Source organism: Canis aureus, chromosome 2 (genome assembly GCF_053574225.1).
Source record: "Canis aureus isolate CA01 chromosome 2, VMU_Caureus_v.1.0, whole genome shotgun sequence".
Taxonomy (NCBI): Eukaryota; Metazoa; Chordata; class Mammalia; order Carnivora; family Canidae; genus Canis; species Canis aureus.
Window position 1 is genome coordinate 26,099,115 of NC_135612.1, and position 16,020 is coordinate 26,115,134.

Sequence of the window (16,020 nt, forward strand, 5' to 3'; positions counted from 1 at the left end):
TGTTAACAGAGATAATGTGAGTAGAGTAGTAGGGTATCTTGTTAGTGTTTTCCTGATCTACAAAACAGTAAGCACTGTCTGAATAGCTACCAAAGAATAGAAGTCTACAAAAAAAAAAAATTAATGATATCTATAGTAAGCAGATGTTTACAAGAAAAGAATGGTCATAGACACAGATTTTTCTCTTTTCTCATTTTTGCTATCAGTATGTTTTATGATTTACTTTCACTTGTATAAGTTACCTTTGTAAATTGGAAGTTTACTTTTGTAATTTACTTTTTTTAATCTTTCCCATTCTTAAATATTCTGCTTTTCTTTTTCCGGTTTTTACATAGCCCCTTTTGCATTCTTTAAATTGCTTATCACACCTTTCTTTTTTTTTTTTTTTTTTTGAGATTTTACTTATTTACTCATGAGAGACACAGAGAGACACAAACACAGGCAGAGGGAGAAGCAGGCTCCATGCAGGGAGCCTGAAGTGGGACTTGATCCCCAGACTTCAGGGTCACACCCTGGGCTGAAGGCAGGCACTAAACCGTTGAGCCACCTGGGCTGTCCTATCACACTTTTTTAAAAAAGTTTGTTTATTGATTGATATTTTAGTAATCTTTACACCCTGTGTAGGGCTTGAACTCACAACCCCGATATCAAGGGTCCCAGATTCTTTCAAATGAGCCAGCCAGGCATCTCACTTTCTACACCTTTCTTTCTTTCTTTCTTTCTTTCTTTCTTTCTTTCTTTCTTTCTTTCTTTCTTTTTATTTATTTATTTATTTATTTATTTATTTATTTATTTATTTTACTTTCTACACCTTTAGTACTTTTTATCTTTGGCTCTTTCCTTTGTTCTTATTACATCTCCATACCTTTAAAAAAAAAATCTCTTGGGCGCCTGGCTGGCTTAGTTTGGAAGATCAAGCCCCAAGATGATCTTAGGGTTGTGATTGGGTGTAGAGACTACTTTAAAAAATCTAGAATCAGGGGATCCCTGGGTGGCTCAGTGGTTTAGCGCCTGCCTTTGGCGCAGGGCGTGATCCTGGAGTCCCGGGATCGAGTCCCACATCGGGCTCCCTGTGTGGAATCTGCTTCTCCCTCTGCCTGTGTCTCTGCCTCTCTCTCTCTCTCTCTGTGTCTTTCATGAATAAATAAAATAAAATCTTTAAAAAAAATCTAGAAACAATTTAAATTCAATCATATAGCATCTCTTTATAAGTAAAATTTATTTTCTAATTAACATAAAGAGCCAGTTGGTTTTTGTAATGCCAAGCACTGAATTTCTTTGGGATGTTGGAATGGCAAGCAAGAACAATGACAAGATTGCTTCACAGAAGGATGTCAGTGTGTGTGGGACTCCTATGGCTCTGTAGTTCAAGCAGCCTTTGATATTTGGAAGTAGTAATGTGTTTTTTTTTTTACCTGTTATTTAGTCTACACAAATGTAATTGCTGAATATGGGAAAATTTGAGTAATTATAAAATTATGACATGCTCTTACTATAGTTTTGAAAAGTTTGTAAGTATACTCTTGGTCTGTCTACGTGGGATTAAATCCCATTTGAATCATTTACAAACTGTCGATTTTGGACATGTTTCTTAAATGCTCTAAGTCTTTTTCTTTGTTAAATGGGGCTGCTAGTATATATCTGATATCTAATAGGTAATTTAACAATGATGACTGTGCTTATTGTGACTAGCATAGGTAATCCATAGAGTTGTTGAATCATGTTGTACACGTGAAACTAAAGTGATACTGTAGTTTGATTACATTGCAAAAATTTTTTTTAAAAATATGATTGATTCATATAATGTTTTAACACAATCTGGTATATAGTAAGCATTTAATAATGTTAGCTGCTACCTCTGCTATTGCTTTTATAACTAATATCCTACTATTTTTACTAAGTTATTGTATTACATTTGAAAGTTCATCTCAACATGAGGCAAAAGAGGTGGACATAATTTATGTGGGGGCTACTATTAAACTTTTTGGCTCAGTTATGTGGAAATTGTAATTTTTATATGGTAAAATATCAATCAGTTTTATTGGATTTTCAAGACAAATGACTTTCCCCTCCTTCTAATTTTGTTCTTATACTTTTTTTTTCTTTGCAAGCCATTATTGGATATTTTAAGTCTCTTCTCAATTCTTTGTCTGTAACCTAGTCACTGATGGCCACTGTTAGGGTGTAATTTCAGAGCCACATAATGGCATAGGGTTTTCATTATTATTTTGAGGAAATCATATTGTATTTTCTCTCTAAATAATCTGCAACTTTTCAGTAATCTCTGAATGTTGAGAAATTTTTCACTTGAAGGGCATATGACATATCGTCTGATTTGATAACTATTTATCAGTATAAATGTTTTATGTTAAGAAAAGAGTCTCCTCAGGGCCAGTGAGTCAATGAAAATATACAACGTTAAGCAGCGTAAGAAGAGAGCTCAGATTAGTTTAGCATGGTAGTATATCATTGGGAAACCGAACACCTTACTGATTAATGTAGCTCCAATTGGAGAGTGATGTTTCTCCTTGCTCAGCGGAGACAGGCATTTCTCCTGCACAAATGCCAAGAATCAGAGATAGACGCAAGATAGGAGAACTTCCAGACTTACAGCAAAAGCAGAAAAAATTAATACATTTCAAAGTGGATTCATATAAATGGAAAAAAAAGTTTGAGGTGAGGAGTTCTTAAAGTCAGTGTGCATCCAGACATCTAGACGAGAGTGGAACCCATAGTGCACGGCTCAGAAAGGAATCAGATACGGCCAGGTCTAAGACTTTGCCTCTTTGCTTTTCAGTTTAGTGTGTAGAGTTTTGTGATTGGTGACTAAATCACAACTTGGAGATTTGACAATTCTAGAGTTGTTTTGGTTTCTCTTAGTTAATTTTGAGAAGAATTTTTTTAAAACCTCCTTCAGGTGTTCATTAGAAACACATGAATCCAGGTGGACTCAACTATTTAGATTTAATGTAATTTCACTTAGAATTCTGGTTAGTTTCCTGAATTAATTATCCATAGCACATCAAGTTTGTCATCAAATGCCAAACTAAAGGGTAGTAAAGAAGAAATTCAGGGTGCTTTTCCAAAATACAGCTGTCTAGTCAATAAAATGACTGCATTCAGGGAAGTATTTAAGAGAAGTTTATAGTTTAAGCTTTCCTGGCCTGATTTTTAAGAAAACAAATGGAATCTCATTTTATAAAAATAGAGAAACAAGAAAAACCCACTTTAATTAAGTTTCAAGAGGATAAGCAAACTTATTAATTAACCATATTAATTAAATGGTTAGCCACATTGTAGCTGACATGTTAATCATAGGTCTTATTTATGATATGCCATATATAATAGTGATACATGTGTTTTTATGTTTACATATAAGCCTTGTATAATCAATGTGCAGAACATATATGTACTTTAATATTAAATGTATCATGACTTTATATTATAAGGGAGTTTAATGGTATTTCAAATTTTTGTAGCTTTTTTATTTGCATTATATTTATTATGTTTATTTTGAAGTTAAGAGGGGGGATAGAAACATATTCCCTAATTATAGCTATAATCCAATTTATGATAATGTACTTTCTAGTTCTGAACTAAGTAAAATTTGTGGTCGGTCAGTGACTGAACTTGAGAGACTCTCCCGACCCCATAAGATAGAAGTTTATTTTTCACTCATGTCTGGGCTGGGTTAAGGGCCCATCAAATATCAGAAAATCAGACTTCTCCTTTCTTGTGCCAGCTTCAACACAGTCTTTATCTAATGGTCAGTTTTACTTGTATTCCAGTCAGCTAGAAAGAGGAAAGAAGGGCTAGGAGAGGGCATACCCTTTTTGTTGAAAGGAATGACCTAGAAGTTGTACATATCAACAATATTCAGATCTTATTGGCCAGAACTTAGCCATATGCCATCTCTAGCTATAGGAGAGGCTGAGAAATGTAGTTTGTGGTTTTTTTTTTTTTAAGATTTTATTTATTTGAGAGAGTGAATATGAGAGGGGAGTAGGGGAGAGCAGGGAGCCTGACATGGAACTCAATCCCAGGACCTTGGGATCATGACCTCAGCCCAAGGCAGACACTTAACTAACTGAGGCACCCAGGTGCACATGGGAAATATCGTCTTAAGCTACTGTGAACATGTGTTCAATTGAAAATTTCTATAATTTTGTAAGAGAGGAAGGGATTTGGAGGGAAAACTAGAAATGACTGTTAGAAATATATTGAAGCCAAAAACAATAACTGCTTCTAACTATCTGGAGAGGCCTGGTGTTCATTTAATTTATCTAGGGTTGAGGGTATAATTACATAATAAAACTTTGCTATTAAAAATCAATTTTTTAAAAATTAAAAAAAACTTTAGATAGTATTTGTTAAATTCCTCATTTCTTTGTATTGAGAGGGAGATGAAGAAATGTTAAGTGTCTTGCCAAGGTCAGACATGTGGTTTTTGGTAAATCCCAGAGAAGAATTTCTTTTAGTTAGTTAAAAAGCCCAGACTCTGAAGCCTAGGTTCCAGTCCTAGTCTCTCTTTGTATGTGTGATCTTGTTGCTGAGTTCCTTTATGCTTTATTGTATATATTGATAGAATAGAAATAATAATAATACTTATCAAAAATACTGATTATGGGGATTTAATGAGTTAATAGATATATAGAATAGAGCCTAACATATACTAAGTGCTATGTGTGAGTTATATACTATACTTGTTGATATTCTAGGGAATTAACTTGAAATATTTTACTTGAGTATAAAAGTAGTCCAGAAAAAAGAATGAGTGAGAAGTTTTAAGTTTTAGAGAGCAGCAGAAACTGATAATTATTCTTTAATTACAAATGACCCCAAAAAAGAAAAGAGAAGAGAAGGGAAGGGAAGGGAGAGGAAAAGAGGGGAAGAGGGAAGGAAAGAAAGAAGGAAGAAAGGAAGGGAAAGAGAGAGGAAAGGAAGGAAGGAGGATAGACTTGAAAGAAACCTAACAAGAAGTAAAAGGAAACAGAAACCATGCAACGTGGTATTGGAGAGTCTAAATGCTAATATGAACAAAACTCTCCACTAATGAGTGATATAATGTAAATCTGGGCATCCTTTTTTCTTTTTATGAAGAAGAAAATCTTATTTCCTCTTTTTTTATTTCCATATGGATAATTGAACTAAAGCATCTCTAGTGTCTCAGGTCTAATGTTAAAGGTATGTGGTATGTGCGTTGAAATGCCAAGAATACAAAGAAGTAGAATCCTTGTACAAATTCCCCTTTTACCAATATCTTATCACTATCACTTTTTCTTAAAGATTTATTTTTTTATCTTAGAGAGAATGAGCATGAGCAGGAGGGGCAAAAGGAGAGGGAAAGGGAGAGAGAATCAATAGCAGACTCCCCACTGAGCATGAAGCCTGTCCTGGGGCTGGATTTCACAATCCTGAGATCACACCACCTGAGCCAAAACCGAGAGTCAGGCTCTTAACTGACTGTGCCACCCAGGCACCCCTCTCCTTTCACTTTTATAGAACACTGTCCCAAATCTAGCTATTATATTTTGCCTCAAACTCTACTTTGCCTGGTATTAAACCAGTTTCTTTTGTTGACATCTATATATCTTTTTTCTTTGTACTTTCAAATTTCATATTTAAAGGTTGTTTCTTGCTATTTGCATGTAAGTTGACCCTTGAATAACCCTCTCCCCCACAATTGAAAATCTTCATGTAACTTGATCCTCCAAATACTTGACTACTAATAGTTAAGACTAATAGTCTATCAGTAAGAACCCTTACCAATGACATAAATAGTAAATTAACACAAATTTTGTATTTGTATATATATTCTATTACTACAATAAAGGTAGAGAAAAGGAAATGTTATTAGAAAATCATAAGGAAGCGGAAATACATTTACGTACCTCAGGTACGTGATTAGGTACTGTGAAAAATCTGTATATAAATGGATCCATGCATTTCAAACCTGAGTTGTTCAAAGGTCAACTGTAGTTGTATCATTAAAAAATAGACTTTGATAATTTTTGTTTAAATCTACCATTTTACTATTTTTTATTCATGTTCCCATTTTGTTACTTGTTCTTTTATTGCTTGTTTTATTTCAGTTTGATTATTTTTTCTTACGGCATCTCTACTCCTACCTCCCATCACCACCTTGTTATGTTTAAGTCTTTACCTTTTTGTGTGTGGTTACCCAAAAGTCTATACTATCTACCTAAGATTTGTTAAAGTATGATATAACATAGAATTTCTTTTTAAAGATTTTGTTGATTTATTTGAAAGAAGGAGAGACCATGAGAAGGAGGAACAGCAGAGGGAGAAGGAGAAGCAGACTGAGCAGGGAGCCCATCACAGGACTCAGTCTCAGGACCTCAGGATCTGACCTGTGCCAGACAGACAATTTACCAACTGAGCAACCCAGGTGCCCTCATGAAGTAGTATTGTTACAACTTCCAGGGTTGTGAAAGAATTTTTCACCTTAATACATTTATCAACCCCTCCCCCCAACTCCAATGCTATTGTTGTGTAATTTAATTGTTGTGTATTTAAACTCCAGGAGGCATCATTTATTACAACTGTTTAAACAGAAAACATTTCTTACTGCATCTCTGAGTTTTCTTCTTCTTCTTTTTAAAGACTTTATTTGACAGTGAGAGAGACAGAGAGAGCCCTGAGAGAGCACAGCAGGGGGAACAGTAGGCAGAGGGAGAGGAAGAAGCAGGCTCCCCACTGAGCAGGGTGCCTGATGCTGGGCTCCATCCCAGGATCTTGAGATCATGACCTGAGCCGAAGACAGATGCTAAACTAACTGACCCCCAGGCGCCCCTCTGAGTTTTCTTCTTAAAGCGTTTTCTCTCTGCTAAAGAATACACTACTTAATATATCATACTTTTTGTGGATCTACTGGTGACATATTTTGAGTTTTTGTTTATTTAAAAATGTCTATTTCACCTTTTCTTTTGAAGAGAATTCTTGCTAGGTGTAGGTTTCTAGGTTGACAGTTTTCTTTCATTGTGTTAGAGATACCATTGTAGAATAGTCTGGCTTTCATTGTTTCTCTTGAGATTTCTGCAGTCAGTCAGTATATTTGTACCTTGTTTTGTTTTATTTCTAGCTGCTTTTAAGATTTTTTGCTTTTGTTTTCCGCAGTTTTTACTATTACGTGCTTGGGTACGGTTTTGTTTGTATTTACCCTGTTTGGAGTTTATTTATTTTTTTTAAATACCCACATTTTCTTTTCTTTGTTTGTTTGTTTGTTTGAAGATTTTATTTATTTAGATCACAGGCCCCTGGGGATCATGACCTGAGCTGAAAGCAGACACTTAACTGACTGAGCCACCCAGGTGCCTCTGTAGTGTTTTTTAAATCTAAGATTTAATGTCTTTACTCAGTTTTGGAATTTTTTCAGCAACTGTATTGCTTTTGCGTCTATTTTTTTAATCCTATCATTCTGAGGCTCCAGATTCCTGTATGCTGGATATTTTATCATATCCTATATATCACTTTTACTCTTTTCTCTCTTCCATATTTTTTAGTTTGGATATTTTCTTCTCACCTCGCTTATGGTTCACTAATTTTTTTTCAGTTGCGCATGGTTTGCTTTTAAGTCCATCCACTACATTCTTAATTTCAGTGATTGTATTTTTTAGTTCTGGAATTTCTGCTGAGATATTTTTATTTCTCCTTTTTGCTGACATTCTCAATATTGTTTTTTAGTTTATTGGTGGTATTAAACAAAATAGTTTTTAAGCTCACCTAGGAAATCCTGTTCTCTGAATTCTCTGAGTTGATCAGATTTCTGTTTGTTTTTCTTGGCCTCCGGATACTTGGTGTTATTGTCTTCTCATGTACCTGGATATTTTTTATTGTGTCCCATATGCTGTATATGAAAAATAATAGAGATAACTTGAGAATCTCAGTGATATTCCAAAAAAAGATTAATTTTTGCTTGTTTCAGGCAGCAAGTCTAGGAGCACTAGCAGCCAGATCATTGTAAACCAAGTAATAGAGTGAAATGATTTCAAATGGCTTTATCTCTTGTGAGTGATGGTATATATCTAGATTTATACTTGCTATAAGGGCATAACCTTTGAAGTCCCAACCCATATCAAACTTTGAATTCTCCTTGGTAGGCTCTGAACGTTAATTTTCATGCCCCAGCACTATACATTTATTAAGAACTCTGCTCTTCTTTTCAGCCTCTCAACCATGCTTTTGACATTGACAAAAGCCTTGAGAACAAAATTGCCCTCAAGTGCCTCTCTGTGTTGACTTCCTTTCCTAATCATGACATGTTTACTACCTCAGTAGCCTCTGGCGCCTTAAAAATATATTTTTTATATACCCTATCTGACTCTTTAAGGCATACTTTTGGTAAGATTGGTCTTACCAAAGACAACAAACTAGGTGAGAATACCTAGTTTGTTAATCTGGAAGTGCAACTCTCTGAAGAATGTGTTTTAATAATGATGATGAATGTGATAATGATAGCTAGTACCTTCCTGAGCACTTCTGTGCTAGGTATAGTTTTCATGCTTTATTTCATTTAACCTTTATAGTACTTACTATAAAACAAGTACTATTATTATTCTCATTATTACGTATGAAGAAACTGAAATTTAAAGAGCAAAAGTGCATAATTTTGGCAAAATGGTTTTGAACCTAAGGCTGTCTAACTCTAGATACCACAAACTGAACCAGTGCTTTATATTACAGATTACAAATGGCAACTAACTGGGATGCCTGGGTGGCGCATTTGCTGTACGTCTCCCTTTGACCCAGGTTGTGATCCCAGGTTCCTGGGATCAAGTCTTGCATCGGGCTCCTTGCAAAGAGCCTGCTTCTCCCTCTGCCTATGTCTCTGCCTCTCTCTGTCTTTCATGAATAAATAAATAAAACAAAATAAACAAATGCTAACTAACTAAATCCATGGTAATAGTGAGTCTATGTTTTATAATTTCAGGCATATCTGTGTTTATGATTAGGGATTCTAGTCTTTTAATTTTATTATTGAGTTTTATGAAACTTTAAGCCATTCAGTATATACCTTGCTTTACATTCACACAGTGGTTCTGTCTCAGTTCACAGATCCCTTAGTATCTTGGTTATATCTTCATGGAGCCCGTTTGGAAAACAAACAAAACTGTAACAGTCCTGTTTATTTAGTTAGGTCCAAGCAACTAAATAATTGTCTATGATCTAAATCCATTTCTATTAAAGAAATAGACAGAAATTGAAAGAAAAGATTAATTTCTTTAAAATAATCATAATGACTTCTGGAATCTGAGCACCTGTTAGGCACTGTATAACTTTTCAAATCTTGGAATCAGATTGCACAACACCACCCTCGTTTCCTATTTCACATTGATTTTCTAATGTCGGAACTGGGAACTAGCTTAAGCTACTAGCTCACACTATACAACATATGTTGAATACTCCTGTGTTTCCCTCAAAAGTTTAAGATATTCCAAGGTACAAGTTTGTGGGATATGGCATTGGAACATTTATGTTTAGATACTGTAAGTCTGAAAAAGCCCTTTAACCCTCAGATTTTGGATTCTATCAGGGAGTATTTTTTTATCTTATAGATCAGATTCCAAGCATTACAAGTATTGATAAAATGCTCAATCTAATAGAGATTTACCTTTACCCTTGGTAAAGGTAATTAAATATTAAAACATTTAAAAGAATACTTTTGAAAAGAATCTTTTGATAACCTTAATAATGGCCTCTGGTACATTTGTTTACATCTATCTGGGAATGGTGAACCAAGGAGTTTCTTTGGCTATTCAGAGCGGCCAATTGTATGTATGCCAGGTGGATGCCCATGAAGTACAGAATTGTTTTTTGTTTTTTTTTTAAATCTTTTTAAAATGTTTTATTTATTTATTCGTGAGAACAGAGAGAGAGAGAGAGGCAGAGACACAGGCAGGGGGAGAAGCAGGCTCCATGCAGGGAGCCTGATGTGGGATTTGATCCCGTGTCTCCAGGATCAGGCCCTGGGCTGAAGGCGGCGCTAAACCGCTGAGCCACCCGGGGCTGCCCAAAGTACAGAATAGTACTTTAAGAATCCTTTTTAAAATAATTAAATAATGACCTTTTATGGCACCATGATTTGTGAGGAGTGGGAAGAAAAGGTTATCATTATGGTTGTTTGTCTCATTCCCTCTTTTGGGGACATAGATTTAGGCTACCAAGTCGTAGATGTGACAGGGATGATAGCAGTGTATATGTTGCATTCATATACTGAAAAGCAATTATGTGACACAGTCTGTGAGGATGGCATTGTCTTGTTAGTTGGTGTTTTATATTTACTAGAGATGAGACAAATTAAAAGAGGAAAATTGCAGAAGTCCAATTTCCATATATGGTTGTGGTCTTGGACAAGTCACTTTACCTCTATAAAATGAAGGTATTGCTATATACCTCTTATATGAGCTCTGAAGTTCCTTTCAGCTTCAAAATACATTGATCTTATGGTTCACCTGAAACTTTTCTATATTCTTTAGTACGATAGGCTATTCCTTTTACCGCTAAAACTTATTTGTAAATTTGTAAGTCTAATGTAAGTAAGCTACCTTCTAAATGACCATATAAATCTTTCCCCTAGATTTATCCATGGAGTCATAATGTTTACTGACATGCCTTCCTGTGATGTGGTTTTTAATTGGAAAGCACATCTTAGAAGAGAATTATAGTCTCCAAATGGGATAATTCCTGTGGCTTAAAAGTTGCCACAAAGGAATTCACTGACATTAGAAACCAGAACAGATTTACTTCTCAATACTTGTCCCTGAGGCTCTAAAATGTTACTATAAACTCTAAACATGTCTATAGTTATCCAGACTTATTTTTAGGTTAATTGGTTGTTCAAATTTTCCTGAAAAAAACCATTAATTAATATCCTTTAGAAAGTAGATGTATACTGTGCCATCAAAATGATGTGAGAAAGAGAATACCTTTTTCTTAAAATGTCTCATGTGATACTCTGTGCAGAGATTTGCAGTTGATTTTCCCAAATTGAGATTTGCTATTTCTTTTTTTTTTTAATTCTTTTTAATTTATTTATGATAGTCACAGAGAAGGAGAGAGAGAGAGAGAGGCAGAGACATAGGCAGAGGGAGAAGCAGGCTCCATGCATCGGGAGCCCGACGTGGGATTCGATCCCAGGTCTCCAGGATTGCGCCCTGGGCCAAAGGCAGGCGCCAAACCGCTGCGCCACCCAGGGATCCCGAGATTTGCTATTTCTTGAAAGTTTTTTAAAATTGAAAACATTTCATAGCTTTTTTTTATTATGCAACTAATCAATTGTATTGAGGTGGGAGAGTTATAAAGCACAAAAAAAGTATAAAAGTTTACTTTAAATAAGATGAATTTCCATATTATTTAAAAACGAAGTTCACATTTTTTTCCCAAAGGCATTTTTCATTGGTAGTATCATTAAAATTTAAGTCCTTTTTAGTTTGTTAGAGCTCTAATAGGAAAAGACAGCAAAGAAAATAGGAATTACTCTACCTACAGAACTTCCTGATAGATAATATTATTGAATATCTTAGTTTATTTTATTTACCCATTAGAATCTTTATTCTAATAACTAAAAAAGAAACGGACTCTTTCATATACCTAATTGAATTGATGTATTTGACTTTTTAAAAGATATACCAACATTAGCAAGATATAAATACAACCAAGTTTATATTTAAGTTAAAAAAATGAAATGTACACCTCTAGAGACCTGAATAGATAACCGCTAGTTAGGAAAAATATAACAGTTTTCAGTCGTTATACATTAAATACAATGTAATAGTTCAATATTGTGAGGTTTAGACCTACACCAACTTATTTTCTTTTGATTTCCTCCTGGACATGACCTTTTAAGGAGGAGACTAGCCCAGATGCTATTAGAGGGTTACAAAATGGGTTTTTGCTCCCTACACTTCTGTCCCAAAGCCTCACTAAAGCCATCCCTCACCAAAAAAAGAAATAAAAAAATAAATAAAATCAACCAAATTTGATTAAAACCCATAAGGCAATACCAAGTAAATGCTATCATCTATCTTTGGCATAATTGGACAACTATTAGGGAGACAAATATAGTGTTACACAAAAGCTAAGTAGAAATTGGCATATTTGCTCTGTAAAAGAAACTTCAAGATGAGTCCCCTAGCCTGCCCTATATAGGAACTCTGGAGTAGCCACTGTGTAGAAATATGTCCTAGAATGATGAATTTAAGGAACTGAACTTATTTGCAATGAAGAAGAGGAGAAAAATGGGTATGATAGTTGTCTCTAAAAATCCTTTAGGGCTATCGTTACAAGAGCAATAATTGCAAAGGACAGAAGTTTCAGGGTGGTACAATTTAGCTTATAACATAGTACTACTTAATGGTCGTGTCTGTCCATGGACTTGGATATGTACAAATATGATGGATTTCATTAGGAGGAATTGGAAAGGCAATATCCTAAGATTAATTCTGACTAAGATTCTGAGACTTTCCTCCAGTTATACTACATTGAGATGCTTTAATGATGGGCAATGTAATACTTTCGAAAGATTTTCTGTATTTTGCTGTACAATTCTAGGCTCTTCTGCTTCCTTAGTCAGATGCACTTGTGCAAGGAACAGCATACATACCGTGTACAACCGCACACAGCATATGTATTTGGTGGTCAAAGTGGAAACATAGATCATTTTTCTGTAAACTGATTGCTGGTGTAATGTGATCTCATTAATGTCACTGACTGTTCCTCTTATTGTTGGAGTAGTTTTAAAAAATAACTAAAAATATCATTACTCAAAGACTTGTTTCCTCTGAATGAAGTAAAGTTTGTTTTAATGAAAGCTCTAAAATCTGCCTGACTTCATATAACTGGAAGATTTAGTTTTAAGGAGTCCTCGTTTGGGGATACCTGGGTGGCTCAGCGGTTGAGCGTCTACCTTCAGCTCAGCATGTAGTCCCGGGTCTGGGGATCGAGCCCACATTGGGCTGCCTACGAGGAAGCCTGCTTCCCCTCTGTCTCTGTCTCTGTCTCTCTGTCTGTATTTCTCACGAATAAATAAAATCTAAAACAAAAATTAATAAAGAGTCCTCGTATTAATTCATGTTACTAATCAATCAAAAAATATTAACTGAGCTACTTTGTGCTTCTTTTAAATTGAATTTATTTATTTATTTATTGTCAAAGAAGAGAGGGAATCTTAAGCAGGCTCCATGCCAAGCACAGAGCTAACATGGGGCTAAATCTCAAAACCCTGAGATCATGACTGGGGCCTAACTGAAGAGTCTGATGCTTAACCGACTGAGACACCCAGGGGCCCCAGGCTATACTATGTTCAATTATAAATATTTCTTATACGAATTATAGCATTATATTAGGGGTAGCTGTAGAGACTTTTCTTTCCTTCATACATGATGTAGAGTATGTGTATATGAATATATGTGTATATGTTTAAATTTATATTTAAATCTACATCTTCATTAAGGTAAAATTGATATACAAAAAACTTCACATATTTAATATACACAGTTTGATGACTTTGGACATATGCATACACCTGCAGTCACCACAGTTAAGGTAATAAGCATATACATTATCTTCATAAGTTTCTTTGTGTCCCTTTGTTGGTAAGAAAACTTAGCATGAGATCTGCTTACTCTCTTAACAAATTGTTATATGTACAACGCTGTGTCAGTAATGATAGGCATTATATTATACAACAGATTTCTAGAATTTATTCATCTTGTGTGTTGATTACTTTGTAGAACAACTCCCCATTTCCTCCTTTCTTCATCACCTAGCAACCACCATTCTGTTTTCTACTTCTATACGTTTGACTCTCTTTCAGCTAACTCGTGTAAGTGGAATTGTGCATTATCTGTCATTCTGTGACTGACTTATTTCATTTCGCATAATTTCCTCCAGCCCTATCAATTTTCAATTGTACATATCTCCCACATTGTTTTTATCTCTTCATCTGTCATTAGACATGTGTGTTGTTTCCATATCGTCGCTGTTTTGAATAAGGCTGCAATGAACATGGGAGTGCAGATATTTCATATCCTGATTACAATTTTTTTGAATGTATACCCAGAAGTGGTATTGCTATGTCACATATTAGTTTTAGTTTTAATGTTTTGAGAAATAACCATACTGTTTACCATAGCAGCTGCTCCATTTTTTATTCTCACTAATAGTGTAAAAGGGTTCCCATTTCTCCACAACATTGCCAACTTATCTTTTGAAATATATATGTATATATATTGAAATTTATATATATATATTTTGATGATAGCCATCCTGACAGGTGTAAAGTGATAATCTCATTGTAGGTTTGATGTGCATTTTCCTGATTATGAACACCTTTTCATGTACCCATTAACCATGTCTTTGGAGAAATGTTTATTCAAGTCCTTTACACATTTTTTAATTGGCTTATTTGGGACTTTTTGTTACTGAGTTGTAGAAGTTGTATATTTTAGAAGTTTAACCCCTTATGAGATGTATGGCTTGCAAATACTTCTATGCCATAGGTTGGCTTGTCACTCAATTGATTCCTGAGCAGAAGCTTTTTAGTTTGTGGTCCCATTTGTCTACCTTTGCTTTTGTTGCCTGAACTTTTGATGTCATATCCAGAAATAGTTGTCAAGAATCATGTCATGGGGCAGCCAGGTGGCTCAGCAGTTTAGCGCCGCGTTCAGCCCAGGGTGTGATCCCGGAGACCTGGGATCGAGTCCCACGGCAGGCTCCCTGCAGGGAGCCTGTTTCTCCCTCTGCCTGTGTCTCTGCCTCTCTCTCTCAGTGTCTCTCATGAATAAATAAATAAAATCTTAAAAAAAAAAAAAAGAATCATGTCATGAACCTTTTCACTGTTTTCTCCTAGGAGTTTTACAGTTTCAGTTCTTACGTATAAGTCTTTAATCCATTTTGAGTTGATTTTTGTGTGTATGGTGTAAGATGAAGGTCTAATTTCATTCTTTTGCATGTAGATATTCAGTTTTCCCAGTATAGTTGTTGAGGAGACACTTCTTTCCTCATGGTGTATTTTTGGCACCCTTGTTGAAGATTAGTTGACTGCTTACAGATGAGTTTATTTCTGCGCTATCTGTTCTGTTTCATTGGTCTATATGTCTGTTCTTATGTTAGTAAAATACTGTTTTAACTACTCTAGTTTTATAATATATTTTGAAGTTAGGATGTGTGATGCCTCCAGCTTTGCTATTTTTTCCTCCAGATTGCTTTGTTTATTTGGATTTTGTTTTGTGTATTTTCATATGTATTTTAGGATTGTATTTCTATTTCTGTAAGAAATGCCATTGGAATTTTTTTTTTAAGATTTTATTTATTCATGAGAGACACACACAGAGAGAGAGAGGCAGAGACAGAGGCAGAGGGAGAAGCAGGCCCCAAGCAGGGAGCCCGACGTGGGACTCGATCCCAGGCCTCTAGGCTCATGACCTGGACTGAAGGCGGCGCTAAACTGCTGAGCCACCCAGGCTGCCATGCCATTGGAATTTTGATGGGAAAAGCATTGAATCTGTAGATAACTGGGTTTTTATGGACATTTTAACAATTTTAAGTCTTTGGGATATCTTCCAATTTATTTGCATCTTCTTTAATTTCTTTCATCAATATATTATAGTTTATTTTTTTGAATGTTATAGTTTAAATGTATGTCTGTCACTTAATTGGTTAAGTTTATTTCTAACTATTTTATTGTTTATTTTTATTGTTTATTGTTTTTATTGTTTATATTTTATTGTTTCTGACCTTGAAGGAAAAGCTTTAAGTTTTTCACCATTGAGTATGATGTGAGCTGTGAGCTTGTCATATATTGCATTTATTATATTGAGGTACATTCCTTCTTTACCTCATTTGTTAAACATGATTTTATCATGAAAGATTATTGAATTTTGTTAATTGCTTTTCTGTATCTACTAGGATGATCATGTGATTTTCTTTTCTTCATTCTGTTAATGTAGTATATCACACTTATTGATTGCCATCTGTGGAACCATCGTTATATCCATACAA

The 16,020-nt window shown here is 34.9% G+C and overlaps 1 protein-coding gene and 1 long non-coding RNA gene across 12 annotated transcripts in view; both read left to right on the plus strand.

Annotated features, from left to right (window-relative positions):
• The window catches only part of SSBP2 (single stranded DNA binding protein 2), a 308,559-nt gene that overhangs the window by 153,757 nt on the left and 138,782 nt on the right, over positions 1 to 16,020 (plus strand). The gene's annotated exons all lie outside the window — the stretch shown is intronic.
• LOC144294629 (uncharacterized) lies at positions 4,631 to 8,913 on the plus strand. The gene is made up of 2 exons (XR_013361994.1): positions 4,631 to 6,409; positions 8,704 to 8,913. It is a non-coding gene; the product is annotated as an uncharacterized LOC144294629 (long non-coding RNA).